The following is a 24,009-nucleotide window of genomic DNA, read 5'->3' on the forward strand; positions in this document are numbered from 1 at the left end:
CAGCCTTGGGCCCTGAGACAAAATGCAGAAGTACAGAGTGTCCCTAGGGTCTATTCTGTTCAACCTCAGCCCCATCCTGTGACATCCTCTGGGGAGAGTAGGTAGGGCATGTGGAGAAGAATGGATGTGGACAGCACAGCTCTCTGTGTGCACTGATGGGTAATGTACGCTACTGAGCAATGGGGCACTGCTGGAGATGGCTTGGTACCAATCGGTGAGCTGCTCCAAAGGCAGAGGTTCCTGCACAGGGAGGAAGAAGGCAGGGTTAGAAAGAAACTGCATTCTTAGGAAGTTCATGCAACCAGGGACATTGCTAGAAGTCCCTGAAATAGCTCTAAGAAAAACAAATGTAAATTGGCACTGTCGAGATTTTGGCCATAGGGCAGCAGCCCATTCCTTCTTCTTTGTGACCAATTTTCCCCCTTATGCTTAACAAAACCAGGCCAAAAAACAGGTATTCTGTATCAATGCAAGATGAGGCCACAGCAAACTTCAGTCTGACTCTGCATGCCTTATGAATTAAGGCGGTAGAAAGATGAAAAACAGCCAGGTACACAGCTATCAGGCAGATTAGAAAATGTTCTATTTTCCTTAATTCTACAATAGCATTCAATGAGAATGGCAGTTGCCAAAACCAACGACTTACACAGCATTGATCTGTGCATCCTTTGACTTCTTCCGTCGCCTGCCACTCATGTTTGTCACCTTAGGTTACATACAAAGCACCAGCCAAGTGGTGCCATATCTTATGGAACAAACTTTTTTTCTAGTTACCTGTATGAATCTGTCATTGCCAAGGTACCCCCAGCCTGGCAGAATGCTTTTACCTTGTCAATGTAACACTCTACATTTGCCATATGTTTATAGGCAGCAGGTCTAGGTCTCCAAGAAAAATCTTCATCCTTTCCTTCAGGCCAGAGTGTAAATCCATCAATAAATCAAAAATGCTTCATTTGCTTTGACGATGGGGACCAGTGCCCTGGTCTGCATGGATGTTGGTTAATACACTAGCAGTGCTTCTAAATAAGAAGAGTAAGTGTGTTAGCGATCCACTGATACTTATAATCTTCTTCACTCCCACTCTTTAACAGGACAAGAAAAAGTATTGCTTTCAAAATTAAAGATTTCAAAAATACGATACTCTCTTGTGCAAACTTTTTAAAAAACCAGCATACACCTGTTATCACCAAATTTAAAGGATTATTTTAACACAAAAATCAATCTGTGTGAAATTTAACTTAGCAAAACAGAATTGGTACTTGGTAGTCTTTTATGAAAATAGGCTTTTGTTGGCAGAAAAAGTTCCTGGAGAGGGTATTTGCCAAAACTCTCTGCACTGGTTAAATAGACCTTAGCCTTGTCCCTGAAGACCTTGCCTGGGTGCTCTCTAAGCAGCTGTGTTTGGGGAGGCCCAGTTCTGCCCAATAGAAGATGGCAACTCACTCATCTGCTTTCCTAACTTGCCCCACCCTTGAAGGCTTTCTGGTTTTACTGCACTAAAGGGTCAGTGCAGATGAGGGTAAGATGGAATTGTGGACAAACTTCTGTGTTTCCCAGAAATATGACTACTCTACCCTGCACAAAAGAGGCAAGTGGGTTCAGTGGACTGGAAAGGCCTGGCATTAAGAGGAGGGGAAATTATGGTCAGAGGTGTCTACAAGGCACAGGAATTTGCTTGTTAGTAAATATGTAAGGCTTTATATGTCATGCAGTCTCTGTCACACATTATTTTATTGCTTTATTTTTTAACTTTTTATACTTTTCCCCAGCTCTGTGAAGAAGTAGAGGGAGGAGGAGGAGGAGGAGAAGGAGAAGGAAGAAGAGAAAGTTGAAGGGGAAAAGGAAGAAGAAGAAGAAGAAGAAGAAGAAGAAGAAGAAGAAGAAGAAGAAGAAGAAGAAGAAGAAGAAGAAGAAGAAGAAGAAGAAGAAGAAGAAGAAGAAAGGGAAGAACAAGAAGAAGGAGAAGGAAGATTTCACTGTCTGTGGCATCCTAGGAGTCAAGAGATGGACACCCTCAGCCTGGCAGGACAGGTCTTCTGTCAGGAAGTCGAGCCTTCCCAATGCGGCAAGATAGTGGGAGCATTTGAGCCAGTAGGAGGTGGTAGGGCCCACTAGTTGGAGCCATGTTTTCATTTCCTGCATCCAGTGCTTCACCAGCCTAGGATTCCTGCAGACACTGTGGCTGCTCTGCGAAGGAAGTGGGAGTGTAACAGATGGTCTTCAAGAAGTCTTTTGAGAAGTTACTGGTGAGGTTCAGGCAGGAGAGGACAGGAGGGAGGCTCTTCAGCAGAGCCTATGATTTCTTGGCATCCCTTTCGAGGTGCAGCAGAGATGGGGTGGCAACTCCTGGGGTGTGCAGGCTCCTGGCTTTCCTCGGAGGCTGCCTTCCAGTGTGCTGGTGGCATCAGCCTGAAGGTGGACACCACATTCATAGGCAGGCTCTTCATTCTCTCTAGCTCTTCAATGTGCTTTCAGGCAGGCCTGCCTTCTGCAGCTGAATGATGGACTCCTAGTGCTGCATCAGGTAACCCTTGATTGATGGTTTCTCAGATTCATTACTGAACAGAAACCTCCATTCTTAATTAACTTTGGCTCTTTTTGGGGTGATGATTCTTTCTTCACCAATTTCATGCTGGGAGAGTTCTTGTCAGTGTGAATTCCTCAAAGGAGTGACTTTGGCAAGGCTTTGGAGTCTGTCTGGAAGGTTCTGGAAGGATAGCTGGAGTCTGAGAGGTCTCTGGCCTTGTGGAACCTGCTGATGGTAGCAATTCTGTCAACTGAACAGGAGTCAGGCTTCTCCAGGGCTGCAGACCTGTTGACTGTGTGGGCCACAGGGAAAGACGCGATGTGGGACAGGAAGGGTGGCTGGGTACAGATGGTGGGAGCATTGGAGTCCTCCTTGAAGGCTTCAGGAGCCCCACTGGGGTATGTGCAGTTGGCATAGAATTTGTAGGAAGGCTCAAAACCTTCCGGGCAGCTCCTCTTGCTACTTTTGTTATTTAGGTTCTAGTTGAGAAGGCTTTTGACAGGCTGGGTTGGGGCTGCCCTCACCTCCCTGCTCTCAGGCTCTCCTCCCTTTCCATCTCCTCCATTTGCAGTGAGGAGCTGTTGTAGGCTTTAGGACTCTGAAATTCTAGTTTCTTCTCCACATTCTTCTCAAAGAATCCAGTACCTTTCTGGGCATGGCTGGCCAACTTGTGTACCTCTATTGGCTCAGTGGTGTCCTTCAACAAACCATCCCTCTCAAGGTCCTCCAGATAGACCAAGCTGCCACTGTCATGGGGCTCTTAGAAGCTCTGGAAACAGCTTGGGAGACTGAGCCCTCCTGGGACCCTGCTTCCCAGGAGCCAGGGCTAGGCAGCATCAACCAAACACAGCAGCTGCAGGCCAAGGTGGTGTCCAGGTTATCTGGTAAGAAGCTGCTGAGCACTGCAATCTCATGCACAGATGGCTGGAGACTGCTCTCTGTTTGCTGGTGCCAGAGCTTGTTGTGATGCAAAATACCTTCTGCCTCATAATGCCTACATTCGGTTGCACCGATGCTATGCTTTTGCTGCATGTAGTTATAGGCTTCTTCTAGGGCCAGCCAAATTCCTTCATTGTGTGGACTATCACCACACACATTAATTGGCTGACACTCATCTTTCAAAGGACCAGGCACTTGGAATGGTTCCTCTTTGCTTTGTTTATAAAATTATATACTTTGTTCCAGTGGGCAAGAAGGTTTTTGGTCCCTTCATCATAGACTTTCATGTTATGATATGCAAAGAAGCCAGGAAAGAAGCCATCTATTTCTCTAGTGACATTTAAAATGTGGTCAACCCCCGAGCCCTACAGCTCCTCCAGATTTTATGCATTCCATTCAGAACAGAGATAAAGATAATCAAAGATAAACAGTGTCTTCTTGTCTATGAATTCCTTGAAACCTTTCAAGTCACAGTTCATCTGCTTTTCTAATTCATTACTGATTTCTTTGCAGGTCCTATTTTTAAGATTCTGGCTCATGATGAGGCTTTGGAGTTTGGCTTTGATGAGACTGTCATTCCTTTCACCTTCTTTTGGGTTATAACAAACCAGGCTGGCCAGATGGGCTGTGTGGACTTCAGGTCTCACATGGCATTCTCCTCACTGATGCAGCTAGCTCTGAGCCAGTGCAGCTCTCCTAGTAGGTGGCCCAGATGTGTGCCATGCCACCTCCAAAGTAGCTTTGCTTTTGCTCACCACATTGCAAGCCTTGTGAAGCACCTCAGGGCAGACCATATAACCTGGACAGATATGGGCTTCATTATGTGCATCCTTCCTGCTGTGCTCATGCTGAACCCACCATTTCCATGGAAGTAGATCTTGTCACTCCACAGTCAGAGAACCATCCTAACGGTGCAGATTTTAATTTCATTTCTTAAGAAGTCAACTCCTAGCAAGATACTCTCTTCAGTGACCTGGTGCCCATTGATGTATAGCCCTATCATGTAGCAGACACGATCTTCCCAAAAGCTAAGTACATGGCCAGCTTGATTCTGTCTTCACAACGCAGAAGGTTGGTCACTACTTGCAGATGTTGGGGCAAGTCACCTTCTTGCTTGTGGGAATGCTGGAGACTCCACTAGCTCTGAAGCTGATTCCCTGTTGTAGGAAGAGGGCTGCTTCTTTCACCATGAAAACGTTCTTGCTTAAGCTGAGGTTTAACTTTCAATCATTGTCGCTGCCAGCCTCCAATTCACTGTTGCTGGGCCAGAACGAGGTGGTGCTGGGCATAGCTAAATGCTGCAGGGTCGCCAGAGCCATGGCTTTGGCACAGTGTATAGGACACAGCTATGGCCTGGAGCTAGAGCCTCTGCCTGGCTGGGCCTAGGGCCTCCAGGAGCTGCACTGTGGTGGCTGGTTCCTTGTTTAATAAAAACCATGAAATCTACCTGGATAGGAAAAAACAACAAAAAAACAACTAATTAAACTTAATTGAGTCAGTCTGGGCAGGCTGATTATCCTGTTTGATTGGCCTCAGGAGTAAAACCTAGCAAAAGAAAGCCTGAAGACAGGACAGGTATTATATTTCTGACTAGAGATGTAATTTTTAGTAAGAAATACCAAAAAAGAGAAGCTAAAAAAAGAAACAGTGTGCTGAGGTGTATTACCATCAACCACAAAGCAGTCATTCCAGACTCATCCTATTTTCTCAGAGTGGAACAAAGGGAATTGTTTGAATAATTCAGAAAGCGGACTTATTTTATAGGAAGCCTCAGATTTCCTTTGCCTGAATTAACCGCACATATTTTATCAGTCTTTCTTTGCAAGTTCTTTCTTGCCCTGAACCTGAGAAGACATGAAGAGCTATGTGGAATGAACCAAACACAAAGCAGAGGGTCAAGTTGTTCTATGGAACCAAAATCACAACGTACCATGAGTAAGAGAAGTGACTCCTTGAATTGGAGGAAAAAAGCTTTTCTTACCAGCCTACATACCTATCATCATCATTTATTATGGAATTCTTTATTGTGAATGAAGTGAATAGTTAATCTGGTTAATTAATTGTTTTCATTGCATCAAGATAAAAATGTATTTGTACATGGAAATTATTTTTATACCTAGAAAATCACTTTGGGGTTTCAGTTCTACATTTTACCTTGTAGAAGAACTAAAGAAAGGATTGAAATTTTCTTTAAGGATATGCAGATCCTTGTTTCTCAACATGACCTGTGAAACACCTGCCTTAGAATTATGAGTTAAAAACACAGATTTCTAAGACCCAATGCCAGCTACTAAATCAAAATCTCTAGTAATAGGTCCAGGGGAACTGCATTTAGAAAATAATGCTTCCTAGGTAACTCTTGCTCTCACTACAAGCTGAGAAATGGCTTTCCACTGTCATGCTGAGTGGCAGCCACATTATATGTGTGGCCTTGGCTAAGTTTTTCTCCGTCTTTGTCCGTTGTTACTCAAATGAGGATATTAAAAGTTTCTATCCCAAAATGTTGTTTCAAAAATTCATTTACAGGAAGTGTTTAGTGCAATCCATGGCTAAGAAAATCTTGGCTCTTGCTGTTGTTATTAATAGTAACATTACCTAAGTAAAACTAATAAATCAACAAAAAGTGGAATTTCAATGAAATCCAGGAGGTAAACTTATACTACTACATATTTATAATTCCTGCAACAATCTAAGAATCTCCATTAAAAGCTAATTTCACAGAGATTCTTGTTTTTTCTTTGATTTTATTCTGATAGATGATTAGTCTTAGAAAGACAGGGGGAGAAAGACAGAGAATAAACATTTTATTGACAAAGAAATTCTCTAGAACTCGAAGACATCATAAGGATAATACAGCAGATTTCATGAAGTGCTCACCATGTACAGGACTATCCACTTATGAATGTAGATCCTTAGTTTTTATGAACCCTCCCCCAACTACCCAACATAAAGGCTGATGACCCAGAAAGAATAGAGACACAGACACAAGTGAAATCATCAAAAAGGAATTAAATTAGTCATTTATATTTTGAAAATAAGTTATGTTTCTCAGTACACTGGGATGCATACAGTTCTGTCATGTAGAGGAGAAACACAAAGAAAGGTAATGAGTTCAATATCACGAAAAAGCCAAATCCAAATTATCTGTGCTTTATTGACTATGGTTTTTATGTTGCTCCTGCAGATTCATGTGCATGGCCTCATTTAATTCAATTCTCAGAAAATTGGGCAAGGAAGGCATCATTCCTTTTCATATGGAAGGAAATAAAATTCAATGAAATTAAGTCACTTGCCCTTAGTCATATTCCACATTCAACTAGAGACTGGCTGTTTTTGCTTCAAAATTTTCTTGATCACTTGGCCCAAGAAGTAGATACAGAGGAGGCTTCTAAGTGCCCAGCACTGAAGTAGGGGCTGTGCACAGAGGGTACATCACCTCACAGAGTTTTCAGTCTAGCAGGAAAGGTGGAAATAAACATGCTTTGATTGATGTTATGGGTGCTATGGACCATAGGAGGTAAAGTGGACACTTGATTTCCGAACTTGATGGATTCCCAAGGATTGGCTGTAACTAAGTCAATACAGTTGAGATCCAGATGTTTACCTGGGTACTTGCTATAGATAAGGAGAGGCAGATGAATCTTCCATTAACCTAATTAATCCAAATTGTTCATATGCAGGCCAGTTGTAACTTGAGCATCCATTGTATAAGGATTTCTAAGAGTGTGTAATAGGGAAACTAATTTTACTGTGAGGATGAGGAAAAAACTCCTCCAGGAAGGGACATTTCACCTGAGACATGAACCATGAGTAAGGTCATTAAGAGAAAGGGAAAGGAAAAATATTAGTAGTGGAGAGATCTATACATACAAAAAACTTGAAACTAGAAAATGTCAGATACTTTGAATGAAAATAATGAAATGCAAGCAAAGTGGAGTTTCTAAAAAAAAAAAGCTGGAAAAATTGGCAAGGACAAAATAATGAGAGTCCTGGTAAATCAGGTAAGGGGTTGGGAATTCATGCTAGAAACAAAGAAAAAAAGTTTAACAAGAGGATTAAGCAGATGACAGATACAAGCTGATTTTCCAATTTGTAAGTTGCTCCTAGGTTGGTGACTGTCACAGACAAATTAGATGACTGGCAGGGAGTTCAGCCACTGCTCAATATTATTTTAAGCTTTTGATCCATGGCACCCTTAATTCCATATTCTTGCCAATTCAACTAATGCTACAAATAGAATAAGTACTATAAATACTTTGCAATTTCTACTAGACTACAGCTCCAAGCACTCTCTCTTATCTTGATCTCAAGATGTACATCTGCTGTTCTTCTCTTGGCTTATTGTCTGCAGCTGTGTAATAACAACACCCGGAGTACCCATTAGAGTCAATTTTATTGGTAACTGCTGCTTGCTCAGAAAGACCATCATCAATCAGCTTCTGGAAATCAATGCCACCAGCACCTTCTGTGCTGCCATACATTTGCAATACACTGAGTACTAGAACCATATAGAAAGACACATAGGACAATTTTTAAAAATCAGTAAAGAGAAACATTTAGCATCAAGTTGATTAGTTACTGACTGCCTTAATAATATTCAGTCCAAGTCACAGCTGACTGTGGAATGAAACTCATTCTGTTAATCTTTAGTAATGCCTTACCCTTGATTATTCTGTGCAGCTTTTAAACTTTTTTCTTTAAATTCTCATTAATATATTAGCTAGAGATTTAAAAAAATAGGTGTCTGAGTAAGCAAATAAGCTGATTTTACCCCATCTTTGATTTGCAACTGAACTGGAGCAAAGGTACAAATCTGCCTTTTCATTGCCTTCCTGTGCCTATTCTCTTCCTTTAGCTCAGATAGGTATTTATGCTCTAACATCTTCCTCTTCCTGTTTCTTCTCACCTTTCTTCTCTGAAAGTTCCGCTTTTACTTTTGTGAAGATTGAGTTTCAAACTAAAAGTTTTTAAGGATGTACCCAGCTCCTTGGAGGAAGAAACCATAGTATGTAAAATGGAAATGGAAAATAAATAATGTATGTTGTAATTTGATGTTGTGATTCCCATCAGAGACTACAGAGCAAATGCATAAAGATTGGGGTGCTGCCCTGAAAGAATAGATTCTGCATCAGGAAAGTGTGGGAGAAAAATGTTTAGCCAGCTCTTCTACCTGAGCTGGTTATTCAGCCAGTACATCACTGAGTATTCTGAAATTAAATAAAAACTTTGTATAATGTCATTAAATCATATTCTGTATAAGCTCCCCTTGAGTGCAGATGGAAGTTGTATTTGTTTCTAGACAACAGATAATGGCAAAAGTGATGGGATATCATAACCTTCAGTAGCTTACTTAGCAAAGGTGAAACTATGTCACGCTTATTACTGTGTTACATTATATAAGACTCAGAAAACTGGATAGAGAAACGCTTCTGCAGGCCTTAAAGTCAGCTGCCATGATGTAAGGGAGCCATTATGGAGGCTCTCATATCATAGCAAGAAACTGTGGAAGGATGCTTGTAGCTGAGAGCATAGCCCAGCCACCAGCAAGCAATAAACTAGGAACCTCAGTCCTACAGTTTCCATGGGTTGGATTCTGCAGCCGCAGGAGGGAGGGAGCTGAGAAGCAGGACCTTGCTCAATCAAGGCACTGGTGAGAATGTAGCTTAGCTAAAGCCTAGACTGCAGACTGAGATTTCCTGAGTGGATCCCCTACCATGCTGCGGTGTAATCCTGTCCCATGGAACCTGAGTTCATAAATAGCTTTTTTACTTTTTTATTTTCCCTCAACACTGCAGTAATAATCCACTATCTTCTTGCAACCAGGTATCTGTTGCAAAACATATGACATAAAACAGATTTTTGATTTTGTGTATACGCTCTGCTCTTATTCTTTTGCAGTTTGTAGAATTTATTTTTGTCTTAACCAAAATGACATATAAACAGACTGCACTTTCTTCTGGAGAGAACTAGCTGGAGATATTGAAAATGACAATAGGAAGAGCTCAGTGGACACTATCAACAATAAAAGACCATATCTGATGAAGATTTTAGAGGGAAAGAAAAGCACTTAAAGTCTCTGGATGTTGTCCCAGACAATGCAGCAAATGGAGAAATGTTTAAGAAAATTTATTTAATTCTAAGGAGAATGGTAAGAATAGGTGGTGTTTTGAGCCATTAGCTGTTCTTCTCCCAGTTCAGCGTGACCAACCATGTGCGGACAAATGTAGCTAATAACACAGGAACCTCTTTTACCCCAGCTCTCAATCAGTAGATGGAGAAAGCCCCCGGTACATCTTCTGGAGCTCTGTGTCATGGAAGCTCTTTTCTGCAAATGTGGCCAAGCATTCCCAGACTCCCTGGCTCTACCCAGCAGCCATGCAAATGGTTTATCTAAAAAGAAATTGTTTCCCCATTTTCCATGTTTCAGCTCACTTGTAAATAGGACAAAGTCTTCATGTCCAAAGGGGCAAGCCAAAAGGACTGGAGGTTAGTACATTACCTGGGGAGAAGGGATGTTATTTCTCATGAAGTGGATCACTATCCAGGTTTGCAGCAATGCTGCAGAGATTTTGTTGGTAAGCAATAAAAGGGGGATGGTAGCTCCAAGAAAGCAAAAACTAAACCATAAATTAGATAGAATTTTAACAGAACTAGAGGGAAAAGACAACTAAGGAAGATCCCTTTTTAGCTGAGAACAAACCTCAAAGGCTAGCTTTAACAAGCACCCCTGCAAAAAGACTGAAGTTTAATTGGATCAGACTAGGAAGAAGAATGTGCCCCAGGACTCTGTTGAAAACAATAGATGGACTGGCCAGCAATTAGTGGAAGATTGGCACTAGGGGGTGATACTCCCAAAGGCAGAGAATTTGTCAGAGATCAGGGGGAAAACAATCTAAGAGAGCTCTGGTGAAATCATTGTTAGAGCAGGGTGACTGCAAAACTGACAGCTGTGTCCTCTGTGGCAGCACACATACAATCACTGGAAATATTCAACCAAGCAGCTAAACCTACAAACAAATGCATACTACCGGCAACAACCACAGTGACCCCTGGAGAGGATGAGTACCAGCATTCAGAGTTGGACTAGGAATAGTAGGAATATGAAGCGGTACAGCTGCTTTGAAAAGCGCTGGCAGTTCCTCCAAAGGTTAAACATAGAGTTGCCATGTAACTAGCAATGCTACTCCTAGATATTTATTTCCATCCAAAGGAAAACAAATCTGCACACAAAAGCTTGTACACAAATCTTCATAGCCTTATTAATAATCAAGAATTGGAAGTAACCCCAATGCCATCAGCTGGAGAATGGATAAATAAAAAGCATTATATACATACAATGGAATACTATTCAGCAATATAGAGAAATGGAGTACAAATACATGCTTGAACATGAATGAACCTTAAAAAACTGCTAAGTAAAAGTAGCGAGTCACAAAAGACCACATATTGTCTCCCCAAACAGAAGTAAATAACTGGTTCTATAAAGCTGGGGTGATGGGAGGAAATAAAAAGTGATGGCTGATAATTACAGGGGTTTTTTGGGGGGATCATGAAAATAAATATTCTAAAACTGTGCTGATATTTGCCAAATTCTGTGAATATACTAAAATTATTGAACTGAATGCTTTAAATGGGGGAAATAGATAAGTAACTAATATCTCAATAAAACTTTTTAAAATAAAAACTATAATGCAGCTATTACTTCTTAACTGAACTAATGCATTTATTAAAGTTTATGTTTGCCTGAGAAATTTTAGAGCACTTCTTTAGTTATGTGGTGGGGAGAAGGGACAAATTTAATTACATGGCTCCATCACAGATTTTTTTTCAAATCCAAAGTATATATTGCTATAAATGAATACACATCTAAGAACTTAAAGGTTCAAGATTGCTCAGTAATATGCAGTTTTCCTCAAAAGATTTTGATGCTAAATAAATAGAACCTACATTGTTTCCTCTGTTCCCAAATCAATGGTTTGCTTAATTCATCATTAGTGATTTCATTCAGACATACAACATGCTTCAGTGCTCTGTTTTTACTTTGAAAGAGCCAACCTTTAAAATTAGGCTTATTCACCACTCAAAAACACTGGACCTGCAATTTTGGATCACAGCACCACATCTGTGCTTTCTAAGAAGGCAGAGTTTAGTCATTTATTTTAAGAAAATAAATTAGACTTCATCTTTTGATACTGAAAAGTAGCTTTATTAAAGAAGTGAATATAAATAATCTTCACCACTGAAACAATTCTTTAAGGAAAAGTTTTCTTTAAGAAATGAAGACCATCTCCAAGTGACTATGAATGAAGTGCATCTTTAGGTCCATCTCTAAGTGATTATTTTAAAGAAAAAAAAAGACTCATGTCTTAATCTATTTTCTGTTGCTATAGCTAAAAACCTGAGACGAGGTAGTTTATACAGAAAAGAAATCTATGTATTTCTTATAATTCTGGAGTCTGAAAAGTCCAAGAACAAGATACTGGCTTCTCTTTGTTTTTTGTAAAAGCCTTCCTGCAGCAGCGTGACATGGTGGAGGGAATTACATGACAAAACAGAGCAAGCATACTGTGTGAATCCTTTTCTTATAAAGCCACTGATACTATCCTGCAGCTGCACCATCATGGCTTCATCTAATCCTGATTACCTTTCAAAGACTCTACCTTCACTATCATTAATACCATTAACATAAGACACTGAGGATTAAGTTTCTAATACATGAATTTGTGGGGCACACTTTTACACCAGAGCAACTGAAGACTTTTTGCTGTTAACACACATGATGAATTTGGTAAAAAATTTTCTACTGAAATTTTATTCTTAGCAGTCCTCAATATCAAAAGGTCCTGGAGTCTAACTTCTCTATCACAGCCCAAGACAATCTTTCCCAGAGTCCAGATTAGTGGGAAATTTAGTTTAGCATTGTAACCTATATGCATTTAGAACTTCTATATCCTACCATGCATGTAGAAGAAAAGAGAAACTTCTACACTTTACCTTTCCTTACATCATACATGTGGTTAAGGTTACCCAGAGCCTGATATCACAATATCATTGTCCTTTCTTTTTACATCTCCTGAGTCCTTTCTCTCAACAGTTATTTTTCCATATGGTAGTCACATCAAAAAATTTTGCAATGTATTTTTTCATTAAGTTTATTGGTACATTTTAGGTATAAAATGTAGTTACATTCATCGCTGGGATCTTGTACCTTTACATGATGTATCTTAGTTCTTTTTTCCCCATTTCCCTGGCCTCCCTTCACCCCCTCCACCCTTCCCTATTTACAGAGATTTTGTTTCCATTTCTCCTTTTCTCATATTTTTTCTTTTCCCTTCTTCCCTTTCCCTTATGTATTTTAAAGGGCAAGTATTCCCTAAATTTTCATAATATTGTGAGAATGATTTAAAGATTTTAAACAGGAATAGTGCTTGTTGACAGTGGCAAACATGCAAATCCTTTTTGAGCAGTGGTCATCAGTAAGATGCCTGTGCTTAGCCAATCACACACAACTCAGTAGTGAGACCCTCCCCTGACTGAGGGCAGCAACAATCTGATGGTAAGGACGGAACATTAAATTCTGCTAATTAGGAGGATATTATTCCTTCCATTAAATATGAAGTATAGTTGATTAATCTCTTAACTGTGAGATATGTCACATTAATTTATTTTTCATGTCTCAGAAGCAATGTTTCCATGTTCTTTACATGGCTATTCCAAAGTCATAGATTAAGCAATCAATAAATATCTAAAAATGCTGAAAAGATGTGAGTTATTATGCTGGTACTTATGGGTAATACAGGATAGATAAAATCTCTTTGCCACCAAGGTACTTAAATATTAGTTGGATAGTTGTAAACTGAACTTTTCTAAAAAGATTTTTAAAGCCAAAAAAGAAGATACGATGTAATAATTATTTTGCCAAGTGAGTGATTTGAATCTCTTTTAAGCAATGACCATCATATGGGTGCTAAGATCTTCATCCAATGGATGTTCACATTGACTACCCAAAACTTTCACTGGACTTAGCAGTAGAAATAATAATATTTTAATTTCCTTCCAAAATGAAAACTACAACCTAGTTCAATTTCTAGTAGCAAAGGTCATTTCTGTTCTGACTTGGTTTTATAAAATGTTGGCCTTTTAATTATTCGTGGAAATATTTCTTAAAGTATTTTTATAACCAATTATGGCTTTCTGCATTAAGTTGTTATTTTCCTTAGTGAATATTCTAACAACTATAGTATAGATCAGTGGTGGAAAACCTTTTAGAGATTTCAGTGACCCAAACACCCAGGTGTGCCACATGTGCCATAGGTTCACCATCACTGGCATGGATATTATTTTTAAAAATTCAAACTGCTAAAATTAGCTACTCTACCAATTGCAAAGTTGCCCGTACTTCACACAACAGGAAATCAAAAAAGTGATGATTTGAGCAAGAGCTTTAAGAAAATAGTACACAAAGCATTGGTTGCTTGTCCACCAAGGTTATTTATTTATTTATTTTTGCTTTTTTAAAAAAAAAGAGAGAGAGATTTTCTTGTGACTCTGTGTTCATTTCAGTCCATTGCCATCCTGCTACGTGAATCGTTCATGTCAAGGAAACTGCTCAGATACAGCAAAGGACAGCAGAGACTGGCCCTCTGTTATCACTTTCATCTCTATTAGGTGTCATATAATTCCTTCTTCATTCTCTCTTTAAATTTTATTAAACAGAAAGAAAATATGTTACTGCTGTGCCAGGGTGACACATTCATTAATCACACTACAATTTACAATTACGAGCTACATTTGTTTATTATACTAAAATAATAGAGGCCACATGAGTAACTAATCTGATAGTAATATTCTATTAAGAGAATTCCACACTGCATTATAAATCTAAACTACTAAGAGGATTTAGAATGATTGAAGAGTTATGCTGTTCTACAGTAGAAGGTGTCACAAGTTAACTATTGTAATGAGATAGTCCGTAGAAAATGCATAAGGCACCAATTCCTTTGTTAAAACACCTGTAAGAAAATACACAAAGAAGCCCTGCCTTTTATCCTTATAGCATCTTAATTTCAGTTATAAAAGCTGTTATTTAAAGAGTACACAAAGGTTTAGGGTTATTAAAGCAGTATGTTTTAGGACACGTGCACGAAGATAAAAGTTATTATAAACGCCTGATTTCTAACTCATGCTGATCATTAGGAATTTTGTTTTTCTCACAAATTCATGTTCCTTGTAGATAACAAGCTTCCCTGGGGGAAAGGGCCCTGGAGAGAGAAGGGTAGTAGCTATTACTGAGAGTTTACAAAGTGCTAGACTCTATTAACATTTCCCATTCCCTGGGAGCCTGTCACTGACAGCTCCCAAAGCTCAGCACTAATGCATTGGCCCAGCAGGTAAGTGATGGGAGGCTACAGAGGCATTGTTGCATTCTGGAAATAACACATGTTTGAAATCAGGGTTCGAATCTGGGTTCGAATCATGATTCTGCCACCTACCGGATATATGGCTCTAGACAGATGACAATCTCTGGAATTTTAAAGTTCTCACACGTAAAATGAGTAGAGGATTATCCACTATCAAGATAAAATAATGTTATGTGTATAAATATCTACTAAATCATAGGTCTTCAATTAATTACTGGTGCTGGAAGATAATGATGAATAACACAAAGAGAGCAATTTAAGTTGCCAACTGTCCCAGTTTGCCCTGGACTTTCCTAGTGTTCACACAGAATGTCTTCTATCCCAGAAACTCCAGTCCCAGGAAAAGGAGGGCTGCTGGTCAACCCTACTGGTGTATTCAACGTAGCAGTTATTTGTCCACAGGGTATGACCACACTACAAAACTGTAGTATCAAAGGACAGTCAGAGTAAAAAGCAAAATTGTCATCTTTAATCCTGAGTTGAAGTAAGCACATGATATACAGAGTTGAAGGGGGTTGCTGAGATAATAAAGGACTATGCTATAAGGAGGAAGTGCTAGAAAAATCAGGAGAGGAGGACAGATGTGGGAGCCAAGCAAAAATTCTTTAGAGCTCTCAAATGTCCCCCAAAGAAATCTGCTGTGTAGTCATGACTTCCTGTAGACCCTCAGTGAAGGAAGAAGGTATAAAGGAACCCAACTGATAGTGTAGGTGGCCATGCCACTTGGGGAGAAGATATAGCATGCAACATTTTTTATGTTTTCAATAGAAAAAACCTGACCAGACCATAGACTTGAAACATCACATTGCCTTGGGTGATGCCTCAACATTGTCTCACTAAAGTACCAGTCACTACCTTCAGCTCCATCATATTCAGCCATTACTCCAATTTTAAGACCCTACCATATTCCTTCTTCATCCGAGTGCTTTCCCCTTACCACCCCAACCTTTACTCCTCCAGTGTTCTCACCCATACTGGCCCTCCCACAACCCTTTGAAGAGCCTCTGGAGCCCTCATCCTTTTAGGAAACCCATTAGATTTTACCTATTTCATCAGCATTCATCTTTTTATTTTCCTCTTCTCCATCCCACTGCTGCAACTAAGTGGCAGCCTGCATCACACTCTGAAATGCCACATGAGAGTCTAATCTTTCAGCCTCCATTGCACTCCTTTCTAATGTACCCTCCAACACTTGCAAAGCTGGAAATCTCCAAAGTTGCCAGAGAAAATTCTAGAAAGGAAATCTGATCATATTCTTTCCCAGCTTTAAAAACATCAAAGTGCTCTCAGTATGCTATGGACACAGTCCAAAGTTTGTGGCCTTTTCATCCATGCTAACTTCATGTTTCCCAAAGCACTGTGCAGCACTCTTTCTATGTGCTGAAAATGTTCTACTAAAATAGGAAATTCTTTAGTACCATATATTTCATGTTAAAGTTTAATATTATAGGATTTCTTACCATGTGAATATGATGATATATTTATGAATCTCCAGAAGAGGAATAGAATTTACTTTGTTTACCAAAATCAACTGAGAAAACATTTTTTTGAGTGCTTCTGGAAAGACTGATACTCTTCAAAAGATATTTTGGAAAGTATTGCTCTAACTTCACTTCTTACGATCCACCTATTAGAAACAGCATTTACCGACTACATATGGTACTTGTGGCACCCATGACAGGTTTGATATCGCACATCTTTTCATGAGTCATTTCCTCTTGCTGAAATGATCTGCTTTTGCTTTTCCTCCTAGATAATTTTTATTACACCTTCAATATCCCATTCAAATACTCTTTCCTACCCCTCCTCCACCTGATTTAGATACCTTTCTCTGAATTGCCAGAGTACTTAGTTCATTCACATAACACTCTATATTTCCCCCAGTGAAAGGGGCTTTCTTATCTACTTTGGTCCCCTCAGTCATTAGTCAAGTATCTGGCATACAATAGATGTTTGCTAATAGCTAAATAAATGAAATGTTGAAGGTTATAGAGGAGAAATCCTTAAAACAAAATTTAATGGTGGAAATTGGGTCAATATAGCAACTGCCTCTCTGGCAAATCAATAAGAAGAAACAAAGTTGTCTTTCAGAAGTGCTCTAAGTGCAGAAAAATGAACTGTCCAACCTCTGGGGTCTTCTACTTGCTTTGGGAGTCTGTGAAGTTCTGGGAGAATAATACATTTCTGTATGAGTTTGATCTAGCACTTTCAAATGGATTTATTATTCTTTATTTAAATAATACATGACTTACCCTTACAGCTGAATAGCAATAAGAAAAACAAATCTGATCTCAGGTTTCCTAATATCTTCAAATTAGAATTGCATTCCAATTCAATAAGATTGCAAGACCTTAGATAAAAATTATCAGAGATTCCTTCCCCTTCTTCTCACTGTTGTTTACATGGTCTGTCTTTTTCAGGTTTATTTGGACTTGCTAAATCCTCTTACCAAAGTTCTGAATTATCCTTTCTTGGCATGTTTAATGAAAACATTTGAATCTACAGATAACATTTGTATTTATAACCATCCCTTCTCCCTGGCTGATAGCTTTTTGCTTGTTCTTTCATGCTTTCTTTTTTTCACTAATCCACCCTGCCCGAGATTTTGACAGCTGAAATATATGATTGGGGCTGTATATTTCAGTATATGGACTTTAATTTAGTCACAACGGTTCTAGTTGAAGTTTTTGTCAAAATATTTTAGTCTTAACTGAAAGCTACCCATACATGCTTTTTACAAAGACAAGTCTTGCACAAAAACAGATTTATAGATTCCTAGTTCTTAGTAATTCTGAAAGGGTCACCTACAGTGGCTGAAAATGACAGGTTTACTTTAATTCTCTATATTTTAGGTTTGGATATGCACAGTAAAATTTTCTATGTATACCAGTACTTAGGAATAAAAAAAAAAGGAGCTAACATTCTTACCTCCTGGAAAGAACTATCTCAGCTTTCCTTTGCCTGTTTACTTTTCAGTACCCTTCAGTGTGGCTTTCCCTCCACCATCTCAGGAGAATCTAATTTGAAATGCATGCTAACCTTTCTGACATTCTTCAGCACTGAGGTAGGGAAAGGTAAAGTAGCTCAAATTCTGGTACAAATAAGAAAAAAAAGACACATTTTTAGAAAAGAAAAACAGCTTCTAATAATTAAGCATAAATTCTCTATATATTAACTTCTTTACTTATGTTCTTTAATTTTTATTGGCTCATGGAACATGAAGATAGATTTTTACTCTTTTAGAAAGAAATGTTAGCAGAATACGAGAAAGCCCTGAAATTTCCAAGTTTAATTTGTCATAGACAATAAAATATAAAGCATAATACATTAAAAATGACTTATTGTAGTCTAAACCCAGATTTATAGATGAGATCAGAATGCTGAAAGTTGACATATTTTGAAAGTTTTGGTGTAAATATTAAAAAAATAGAGTCAAAACTAATTTTACAACATCATAAATTTCTCTGATGGGAAAGCTGCATACTATATTTTCAATCTATTATGTCTAGCACAAAGCTAGGCATGTTTTACTATTTAAAAGTCACTTTATACTGAATATGACATAGAGAATTGAGGCAAACAACTGCATACTCATGAAAAGCAGATATCCATTTCTTATTTCAATTATTTTGCAAAGGGTATTATATTTAAGAGAGTAGACTCACCTTAGATGGAGAGTCTATCAGAAAAATCTCTTCAACTGAGCCATGAAGGGAGTTGAGATGTTCTGAAGAGATCATGCAAACTTTCCTATGGCCAGGTGTTAAGTACACTGGAGAAGGACAACACAGAAACTTTCTCTATGCCAACCAGAGATGTGAAGGTCACATTTTTAATCTTTCTTTTTCAGATAATTTCAAAGTTTTGGAGAAAAGAAAACATAGTTTGGAATATTTATTTTCTTTCAACCCATCAAGACCCGCAGGATTGCAAGCTTGGTTTCCAACTCTCCACAAACAAGCATTTCAAGTCTTTATTCTTTTCAAACTCTGGTCCTCCTCTCACCTCTGAGGTTTCAGAGAATGATGCTCTAATTTGCAGATAAACTAGAATTGTTATAAGGAAACTTCTACAACTCTAATCAGAAAATAAGCATACATGGTCTCACAGGCACTCAGAGATGCCTCTGTCCCTACTTTGAAAATGGAGGAAGTATTTTTCCTCCTACAAATGGCTAGTTGGACCCCTTAGCTGCCACCTTGTCTTGACTCTGGCTAAAGATTCTCCTCCCATCTCTATGCTAAATCTCTTCCCCAATTTTTTCCTTTAGTGTTAAACATACTTTAATCATCCCCTTCAAAAGGAAAGCAAAACAATCATTGAACCCATTCTCCTAAGCTTCCCTTCTTCCTCTCTACAACTTTTGTAAATAGTTTTCTACCTTCCTTGTCTCTGCTTTCTATTGGGTCTACCCACTTTTTCATGCAGGTAGCTGGAGGTGGGGAGAGTGACAGTGCAAATCCCTGGTTCCACAGTGCTCCTCTTCTCAGTCTGAGCTTTGCTCCTAGCCCATCTCATGCACTCCTAGAGCTTCCACTACTTTACATATGACAGTAAATACATTTCCAACTCAGGCCTCCCTTTTGAGACTCAGATTGTCTGCACTTGGACATCTCACAGGTGCCTAAAACTCAATATATCAATCCTGCCCCTCCCCAAATGTATAATCTGAGTGTATATACATAAACTTATACAAAGAACGTAGGACAGTTAGGGATAAGAAACACTTTTATTGCACAATTAACTTTTGTACTCTAATAAAATGGAGTATCTACTGTTCAGGGAGGAGGGAAGTTTATGTAGTATGGGCTATGGCCTACTCTTTTCCACATATTATTGAACACACACACAGGAACAGAGCTCCCAAATTCCAAATAAATTTCTCAATTCAGACTCCAGAATGGGTTAAATAATAATGTTTTAATCTCTCCTGTGGGATATCACACTTGTACTCTTGAAAGTGACCAAAAAGATCATTCTCCAACTGAATAGAGAACATATCTCCTCTTCCCACATAGCGGCACCAGTCCTTTCTAAACGCTGCACATCCAAAAGCCTCAATATTCTCTTATGCTACATCCTCTTGCCTTTGTACTGCTAAATGGGGAAGAAAAAGACATTTAGATTATAAAGTGGAAGGACATAAAGAAAGATTCCATATAGAATGGTTCTTGGGTCTATTAACTTAATTTGTTTTATGACTTGGGGGAAGACGGCCGTGGCCCTGTTTGTCACCCAATACTGAGTTTGCAAATGGAAGCAAAATTTTGCCAAATGCTTTTGTTTGGGAACCAAATTGTTTGCAAACAGAAGCGTTTGTGAACCGAGGCATTACTATACTAATTTATGATCTGGGAAGAAAACATACAAAGATTTTAGGCATGTTCTACTGGTAAGGTTTAATCTTACAGACTTACTTCTATAAGTAAGTATAGTTTTAAGGTTGTCTATGTTTCTTTAAGTTGTTCTTTAGGATCTTAAATATGAGGAATGAGAAGTCAAGAAAGTAAGGTGGTGAAGATAAGTTCCTTATTGTGAAACAACTTCCTCAGTGAATGAAATCACCATCAACAGAGTTGAGTAGGCCAGGTATATGGGAATTCCCTAAGCCTATTTCTACTTCATCCATCATGTTCAACCAGTCAACATGCCCCAATTAAATATTTCACGTATTTTTGGAATCCATGCACTTCCTAGCATTTCTATAATCACCGCCCAAATCTAAGTTGTCATCATCTACATCTAGAATATTGTAGTAGCTTCCCAAAAGTCATCTTCATGTCCAGCCCCATACTTTTGCAAATCATTGTCATATTTCAGAGTGATGTCATCTCTTCCCCCTTATCCTATTAACAATCATCCAATACAACAACAAGAAACAAACATTTCAAATTTACCTTGAGTAAAATTCATAGACATCCATAAAATAAAACATGGATAAAGTTGTCACATTCAATGCAGGCAAAGTAAGAATGCAAGAATATACAAAGAAAAGAAAACCATTGGTATGTATCTAAAAGTTGTCCATGTTTTGTCTAACATCTCACTCATTTAAAATAGAAGAGAAGCCCTTAAATTCAAAACCAAAGTTTCTTATAAGCTTGATTATTGTCTGTTTCCTCCTGCAGATACACTCTACACTCCTTACAGCCTGCCTGGTCCACTGTCAGTCGACCTCTAGGAACTGTATTACCCAAGTGTTTCTGCACATAGTTTCAAACTAGCTTTGTGTAATGGGGATCACCCAGGAAATAGTAGTGGAGGAAGAAAATATGGTTGAAATATTTGTTCCCTATTGAGTTATAGGTTGTCAGTCCTTTACCAAAGGATACAGATCCTGTTGGGAGATCTCTCTCTCTCTCTCTGTCTCTCTCTCCCCTCTCAACTTGGAGAGCCCGTTTCCCTATTGTTAGTCTTCTGCTATTTCATCATCTCTTAGCAGAAACCTTTATGCTTGTCTATATCCTCATTTTTCATTAAATTGTCTTCAACTACTCCATTTAAAGTAACCACCTGCTTTTATTGGGGTTCTGACCAATATTCATTGTATAAAACAACAGAAAGTGGGTAAGGGAACTGGAGACTGAAATTTCTCTACCATAGCCAGAGAACAGAAAGATCATTTTTACAGAAAATAGTCTGTGGGTGAGACTAAGAGGAGACTGAATTAAATCTGTCCAGTGGTTTGTATAGAGAAGAAGACAAATAAACACTAGGCAACTCACATGCAAATAAATCTCTGCCAGTTATACTACTGCCCAAGAACCGGTTCATGTAAACTTGGTACAAATAGCTGACTCAGATGTGGTTATTCCTTTCAATCAAGATTGTATTATATATAACAAAAAGAGGATACACCATAGTATTACTTTAAAAGAATTGAAGAAGAAAGAAACAAGAAAACGACTGGTAAACCAAAAGCAATAGCTAAAGGAATATATTGTCACCAAGCAGATGAAAATCTTGGGCAAGTACACTGGTATGAATTCAAAGTAACCAAGTAAATTAATCAGAAAGTTCAAAGAAATACAAGAACTCAGAAAATATATAGCAAGACAACAGAGGGTGATGAAAGATAATCTTATGTAGTGCACAAGAAATGAGAAAGATTCACAAAACCGAAATCCATCAAAAAGACAACAAAAAGGCGACGATAATGCTAAAAACATAAAAATAGATATGAATATGAGATTTAGGGAAACAAAATGAATTTTAAATGACAGAAAATATAAATGGGAAGAGAAGGATAAGGAAGCATATTATACTGATACCCTCATGTTTCATATACAGAATATAAAAGGTGTTATTCACATTTACTAAGCCAGTGAAGGGATATAAGTTCATTCAAGGTAAATAGTTAACCAAAACCAAAGAAAACTAACGTAATCCATGGAAATCATTTTAAAGAGAGCGGGAGTAAAAAGAAGGAAAGATACACTCATTTCATTATTGTTTATTCTTAAATATAAGTAGTAGAAAAATGTGTCTGTGTCTATATATGATATAAATATATCTAGGACTCTCTCCCTCTGTATAGATTCATATATAGATATACATTTTAAAAAAACTAGAAAAGAAGTAGGGAAAGACAATCTGTGAAACTTGACAAGTTGAAAATCAAAGTGAAAAGAATAATACAGAGGAGAACAGAACATCCAAGAACTGTGGAACAATTTCAAATGTACAATGTTTGCATAATTAAGATTGCTAAAGAAGAAGTAAAAAGAGGAAGGAAAATATTTGAAATATTAAAGGTACAGAATTTTCCAAGAATAATGAGTTTATGAGCTACAGATCTAGGATATATACCAAGAATAAATGCTAAAATAAACCCAGACCTATGTTTATCATATTCAAATTACAGAAATATAAATATAAAAGAAAATCTTAAAAGAAAACAGAAGGGAAAAATTCCTTACCAATAACAGGAAAGGAATGAGGATTACAAAATCGTCTTATCAGAAATCATGCAACCAAAGAATATAATATTTAAACTATTGAAAGAAAAACACAACCATAATGCCAGCCTAGAGTTCTATATCTAGTCATCCCCCAGTTGCTCAGAGATGGGGCTCAATGCAGGTCTATTAAAATAGCTGCTATGGTTTATATATAATGCCCCCACCAAGCCTCCTATTCTCACAGGTAGGAGGTCTATTGGAAACTGATTTTCTGATGGAGGTTAAATAGCTGATTTGTTGTTAGGAGGTAGGATCTGTTCAGAAGAGATGATTCTCTGGGGTTGGCCTGGAAATGTTAATCTCCTTCCCCAGCTTGGCCTTTCCCCCTCTCTGTCCCCACCACCATGACATGAGCAGCTTCTCTAGCCAAGCCCGTGTGCCATGCAGTCCTGCCCTGGAGCCAGCCAAACATGGACTCTAACCATGACCCAAAGTAAACCTCTCCTTTAATTTGCAGGTGTTGAGTATTGTGTTTAAGTAACAAAGAAAGTAACTAAAGCAACTATAATAATGTACGTACAGATGGGTATACATAAAATATTTACATGTATATCTGTATACATAGGCTAGCATACATCCACATAGTCCCTTGCTCTTTCAGTTGACAAGGCCAAGAAGCAATGACACCTCCTCAGTAATGGTCATATATAACACCCAGATGTTGGCTTTAAAAACCTTTTGTTTTTCATTTTTAAGTAACAAAAATTTAATTAATTTTGTACATATTAATGAGGTGCAGTGTGATTTTCCTTATATGTATACAGCATGCATGGCTGATTTTGCTTTCTAATACTACTCTCCAATAAAATAAATTGGGGCCCTAATTAAGTTGAGGTTCTCTAAAGGAAGGGAATAGAAAATAAACTATATACATGCAAAGGGAGTTATTAAGTACCCTTACAGGATCAGAAGCCAGAGAGTCCACAATGGCTCTATGCACTGGAGAACTATAGAATCCAATAGCTGCTCAGCCAAGAAGCTGGAAGCTACAAAACAAGAGAATTAGGGATACTGTACCAATATAAGACTGAAGGCCTGAAAGCTCCTTGGAGAGTCACTGATGAGCATCTGCATTGTAAGGCTGAAACCTGGAGTCTGATGTCCACAGACAATGGCAGTAGCAAAAGACACACCCACTTCAGTAGAATGGAGCTTTTCAAAT

The 24,009-nt window shown here is 38.4% G+C and overlaps 1 pseudogene; it reads right to left on the reverse strand.

Annotated features, from left to right (window-relative positions):
* Positions 1-2,240: 2,240 nt before the first annotated feature.
* LOC101722205 (protein phosphatase Slingshot homolog 1 pseudogene) lies at positions 2,241-15,766 on the reverse strand (annotated as a pseudogene).
* Between the last annotated feature and the right edge of the window lie 8,243 nt (positions 15,767-24,009).

The sequence above is a fragment of the Heterocephalus glaber genome, unplaced genomic scaffold, assembly GCF_053883595.1.
Source record: "Heterocephalus glaber isolate CG9 unplaced genomic scaffold, H.glaber_assembly_v1.0 deba00000621, whole genome shotgun sequence".
NCBI lineage: Eukaryota > Metazoa > Chordata > Mammalia > Rodentia > Bathyergidae > Heterocephalus > Heterocephalus glaber.